The sequence below is a fragment of the Myotis myotis genome, unplaced genomic scaffold (genome assembly GCF_014108235.1).
Source record: "Myotis myotis isolate mMyoMyo1 unplaced genomic scaffold, mMyoMyo1.p scaffold_m19_p_13, whole genome shotgun sequence".
Taxonomy (NCBI): Eukaryota; Metazoa; Chordata; class Mammalia; order Chiroptera; family Vespertilionidae; genus Myotis; species Myotis myotis.
In genome coordinates, this window is record NW_023416317.1 from 31,048,923 (window position 1) to 31,055,252 (window position 6,330).

General features: G+C 39.1%; 1 pseudogene; it reads left to right on the forward strand.

Moving 5' to 3' along the window:
- The first annotated feature begins 343 nt into the window (after positions 1-343).
- LOC118668728 lies at positions 344-444 on the forward strand (annotated as a pseudogene).
- Positions 445-6,330: the final 5,886 nt, after the last annotated feature.

The window sequence follows — 6,330 nt, forward strand, 5'->3', positions numbered from 1 at the left end:
ATACCAAGTAGATCAAGCAGATGAAAATCGGTAAGTAAATGCAAGATTAGAACAACATAGCTACCCAACTCAATTTAGTAGCTGTATAGAAAGCCCTCTCCAATCACTAATGATTGCACCCTTTTCTCAAATACATATACAACAATTGCAAAAGTAAGTCTCAACAAAGACCAAATAATTTATCATACAAATCACATTATCCGACCTCAAAGCAATTCAATTATAAATCAATAACAAAGTTTAAATATACTTTAAAAGCCTTTAAATAAGAAATAATGAGAAATTTTAAAGTATTTCTAATTGAAACTTGACCTCTGAGAACTTTGACATGCAGCTAAAGTAATGTTTAAAAGAAAATTTATATCTTATATTGGGATGATACAGAAATTAACATGGCCCCTACACAAAGATGACACACAAATTCATGAAATGTTTCATATTTCAAAAATACAAATATTATATAATTCTACTCATATGAAATATTTAGAGTAGGCAAATCCATAAAGACAGCAGACAGATTAGAGCTTACTAGGGTCTTCAGGAACGGAGTATGGGGAGTTATTGCTTAAGAGGTAGAGTTTCTGTTTGGGGTGATGAAAGAGTTTTGGAAAGATATAGGCAACATTGTAAATGTAATTAAAGCCACTAATTTATACACTTAAAATGGTAAAAATGCACATTTTACGTTATATATATTTGACCACAATAGGGGGGAAAATCCAATATTAAAGAGGGCAAAAGATTCAAATAGACATTTCAGGTAAAAAGAAATATGAATGACCTAACAATATTTGAAAAGATTCACAACCTCATTTGCAAGTGAAAAAAAAATGAGATAATACTTCTCACCCACCAAGGCAAAAATAATATCAGACAATAACTAGGGTTGGCAGGACATGGAGCAACAGGAGTTTTCATCCATTGCTAGTGGTAGTGTCAGTTGGGTCAGACATTTTGGATATGAGTATACAGCATCATTCAGAGAAGTTTAACATATGCTTCCTTCTGTATTAATTAGAGTGAATATAGGCTGCCATTATAAAGATACTGACAATAAAATACAAACCAAAAAATGACCAGTCTCAAAGTTTATTATCCTGATCAATAGAACAACTTTGATCCTCATGGTCATTCAGGCACTGGGTTCTTTTGAAGTCATTGCTCTTCCATCATCTAGGACTGTAGTCATTTTCTGGAAAGTGGAAGTTGGTCTGCCACCACATTTGGGTTTTAGCTTGTGGAAAGAGAAAAGACAGCATGGATTGCTTTAAGGCTCTGATCCCAAAGCAGCAGAATGGAAAGCTGCTTAGATCCCTTTGGTGAAAACATAGTCACATAGCCCCATCCAACTAAAAGGGAGTCCAGGAAGATGTCCAGCTGGACACCATATGTGAAGATGGGGAGAATGGATTTGAATGGACAACTAGCAGTCTCCACTAAACTCTAGGATTCAGCAATTTCATAGCTCCTGCATGTGGGCACCCAGAGACATAGACAAGAAAGCTCTTAGACACATAATTCACAACAGGAAAAAAAAACAACAGGAAACAACCCAAATGTTGAACAGAAAAAAAATAGTGGCATAATTATACGTATACAGGAGCAAAAAATGAATGAATTATTGCTGCACAATTGGGAAGATGCTCCAAAGGCAATATGAATATTCATTTGAGTAGTAGGTATTAATCCTTAACTTGTATATGTATGCATACATACATACATATATGTACCTTATATTTATTATTTTGTGTATCCTATATAATAAAAGCCTAATATACTAAGTGTCCAGTCGACCACTCAGCCATTCAACCAATCAAAGCATAATATGCTAATGATATGCTAAGGCCACTCAACTGCTCACTATGACGTGCACTGACCACCAGGGGACAGACAGTCAACTAGTCGCTATGACATGCACTGACCACTATGGGGGAGACACTCTGACCGGTAGGTTAGCTTGCTGCTGGGGTCCGGCCAATCGGTACTGAGTGAGATGAGCTGGATATGCCCTGGAGTCCTTCCGTGGTCCCTCCCCAGCTGGTCAATCTCTTATGTCTCTCCCTGGCCTCGATTGTGCACCAGAGGGGTCCCTCGGCCTGGCCTGTGCCCTCTCGCAATCCGGGACCTCTCAGGGGATGTCGGAGAGCTGGTTTCGGCCTGATCCTGAAGGCCAGGCTGAGGGATCTCACTGGTGCATGAAATCGTGCACTGGGCCTCTAGTCTTACAATAACAAAGCCACCTCCTCAAAATGAACTAAATATAACTTTTCACCTAACAGGCTAGTAAGAACAAGTGTTTATTAATATTAAATGTAGGCAGGGATGTGGGCAGATGGACAGTAAAAGTACAAATTGAAGTTTTATTCTGTAGGGCATTTTGGCAGTATCTAAAAACCCTTCAGTTGGGCATTCTATGAATTGCAGTATCACTGCTCAGCACTAACCTAGAGAAGCAACTATGGAGGCACATAAGGAAGCAATGTATAAAGATGTTCGGTGAAGCAAATTTTATTTTATTTTTTTATTTATGTATGTATGTATTTATTTATCTGCAACATACTTTAAACAGTTGCATACTATTTCATTGCATACAAACATTTTAATTTACATAGTATATTAGCTTCTAAGTTGTATGCAATATAATACTACAGTGACTAAATTATATGTATATATTTATCTGTATATCATATCTTTTATTATTTTCTTTTTTTTAATTAAATCTTTATTGTTCAGATTATTACATTTGTTCCTCCTTTTTCCCCCCACAACTCCCCTCCACCCAGTTCCCACTCCACCCTCCGCCCTTACTCCCCACCTACTGTCCTCATTCATAGGTGCACGATTTTTGTCCAGTCTCTTCCTGCATCCCCCACAACCCTTTCCCCCCCAAGAATAGTCAGTCCATTCCCTTTCTATGCCCCTGATTCTATTATAATCACCAGTTCATTCTGTTCATCAGATTATGTATTCCCTTGATTTTTAGATTCACTTATTGATAGATGTGTATTTGCTGTTCATAATTTGTATCTTTACCGTTTTCTTCTTCCTCTTCTTAAAGGATACCTTTCAGCATTTCATATAATACTGGTTTGGTGGTGATGAACTCCTTTAGCTTTTTCTTATCTGTGAAGCTCTTTATCTGACCTTCAATTCTGAATGATAGCTTTGCTGGATAAAGTAATCTTGGTTGTAGGTTCTTGGCATTCATCACTTTGAATATTTCTTGCCACTCCCTTCTGGCCTGCAAAGTTTCTGTTGAGAAATCAGCTGACAGTCGTATAGGTATTCCCTTGTATGTAACTGACTTTCTTTCTCTTGCTGCTTTTAAGAGTCTCTCTTTGTCTTTTGCTCTTGGCAGTTTAATTATGATGTGTCTTGGTGTGGTCCTCTTTGGATTCCTTTTGTTTGGGGTTCTCTGCGCTTCCTGGACTTGTAAGTCTATTTCTTTCACCACGTAGGGGAAGTTTTCTGTCATTATTTCTTCAAATAGGTTTTCAATATCTTGCTCTCTCTCTTCTTCTGGCACCCCTATAATTCTGATGTTGGTACGCTTGAAGCTGTCCCAGAGGCTCCTTACACTATCTTCATATTTTTGGATTCTTTTTTCATTTTGCTTTTCCGGTTGGGTGTTTTTTGCTTCTTTGTATTTCAAATCTTTGACTTGATTCTTGCGATCCTCTGGTCTGCTGTTGCAAATTTTAAAATAGCAAAAAAATGAGAATAACCTAAATGCTACTAATGAAGGAAATAACTACAGTATGCTCCAGCTCTACTAGTAAATATCATGCAAAACTCAAAAGAGGGGAACTATTTGTACTTAACGTACATCCATCTTTAAGACCCAGTGTGATAAGGCAAGTTACAGAACAAATGAGAGAAAACAGTATAATATTGCCCATAAGGAAGGAGTGTTGTATATTTTTTATTTGTTCTGTATTATCTCCAAAAGGAATTTGCTGTTTAACAAACAAAAGCCTATATGAGGAACTATTGTTTTAAAATATTAAGCTTAAAAATGTTTTTAAATAAACAAAAGAGCCTTGACCATCTAAATAAAATGATGTAACTCATCCATTTATTCAAAAATATTTGAGTGCATCCAATGTGTATACAGCAATTAATTACAAAAAAGTCCCTACTTTACAAAATCCAATCATTTGAAGGATTGATTTTGCCAAAAGTGGAATTTAGAAACCACACTACTAACCATTTCCATGTATTTTCATTAAGCAAACTCAATGGGTTTTACATTTTTTAAGGGAGCCAACTAGAAAGTCCAGTAATTGGTCAAAGCTTTGGTTTACCCATCTGAAAAATTAGGTGTGTATATTTCCTGCTCCAAGTTCAGTGAATAGGCACTGAGAGTGTAAAATCTGATCATTCTCTTTATGAGGTCCTATGTGTGGTTGATCAAGAAGAATTGAAGGCAATTCATCTTGCTCTTCACAAAGAGTCTAAGGTATGAGTTGTAATCATTATAACAAGAAATCCAGTCCAGATCAAAATACTATTACATGATCACACAACTAATTGGAGGGTGAGACCTGAAGGGGACTTATTAATGGTAAAATTCACAAATACTTTTCAAGGAGGTCAATGCAAAATGTGTGCCTTTTTTAACACCTACACCAAGGACTCAATAATGCAATAGAACGCATTCTGGTTAAATTTGTGTTTGTCACTTATTGCCTTTTGAAATATTCCTTTTGAAAAATTAGAGTTAAGAACAGTTGGCTTTTCTGACGATTAATGGATGAACCTCAGATCCACAAGGTTGGCTTTGATCCTACCTCATCTGAATACAGCAGCTCTGCTTCCCCAACAGCATCAGCATCATGGTCAAGGCTTGTCCAGCTACCCTCTCCCTACTAGTATTCTGGATGGTTTCAAAGGCCTTCAAACACTGGCCTGCAAGTTCCTCCAGCACCGCAGGCCAGTGGTCCCTATCTTCACCACCATGATCTCCAACTCTGGAAATTCCCCTAGTGGACCCAGACCCCCCAGGCTTCCAGCACCCCCTCCCTCCTCATCACTACCCTTTAGCTTCCTCATGAACCTCAGTTCTCAACCCCAACTCCACTTTCCCCCATCATCAAGAATATCAGATACACCTCGCTTCACTTACCTCATAGTCTAGCCTCGCCCCCACAGCCAGGCCATTTCAATTAAGCCAGGTTTACTACCAGAGACTAGAACTGAGCTCCAATATGGTAACTATTAGCCTCATGTGACTACTGAGCACTTACTATGTGGCTAGTCCAAAATGGAATATATTTCCGGTATAAAATATACAGAAATGTGTTCCAGACTTCAAGGATTTAGTGTAAAAATGTAAAATATCTCATTGATAATTTTAATATTGTTTACATGTTGAAGTGATAGTTTAATAACTTGAGTTAACTTACATTTAAATGAATTTCACCTGTTTCCTTTAACATTATAATGTGGTTACTAGAAAATATATCGCTTGCATTATAATTTTCTACTCCAACCAGCTTCTGACTGGAACTATGGGAAACAGAATCTGGCTCTCTGGGACCAGGGCTTGGCAGGAATTGGGTGGTTGTAGAGACCCCACAGAGGTCAGTTGTGGTGCAAAGCATCTCAGTGGGGGCTAGGCTACTATGCAGGGAAGGTGAGTCAGAGACCCGCCCCTACAACACCACAGATTCTCTGTCCACAGACTGATGGTGGGCAGGTGGCTTGCTGAGGAAGCAGCTGGTCATGTTGGTAACACCTGGCATTTTTGCCATTTCAGCTGTTAGTGTTCGCTGCACAGACCTGATGCAGAGAAGAAAAGGGGTTGGGGCAGGTAGAAAGGCCCACATCCACAGCTGAATGAAAGCAAGAATGAGGAGGCTGGAAAAGAGAGGCCAGGCCACTCTAAGAGAAGGAGGGGTACCATCCCACACAGAATGATGGAGAAAGAAGGGGTCACTATGGAATAACTCCAATGGCCTAAAATAACCTATAGAACCAAAACAAAAATTTAAGTATACTATCAAGAGAGCTGAGGTCTTTCATATCCTGGAGCTTTGTCTCTCATGCCACATCCCAGAATGAGACTCTGAGACCACGATTAGAATCCCAGTCTACACGGAGGCTCACCGGATGCTCTGGGCTCACTGAGACCTCCTTTACCTGCCAGGGCACCCATCCTCCAGCTTCCAGTGCTGGCTCCTAACAGCTCACAGCAAGCCCTTTTCTGGAGCATTCCCTTTGGCCAGATGGCACTGCCCTCCCATCAGTTAGAAAGATACAACAACACACCCCCACGCTCCAAGGCCATCCGCACAAAATGTCTTAACTGAAATGGCCTTCCCGTGATTT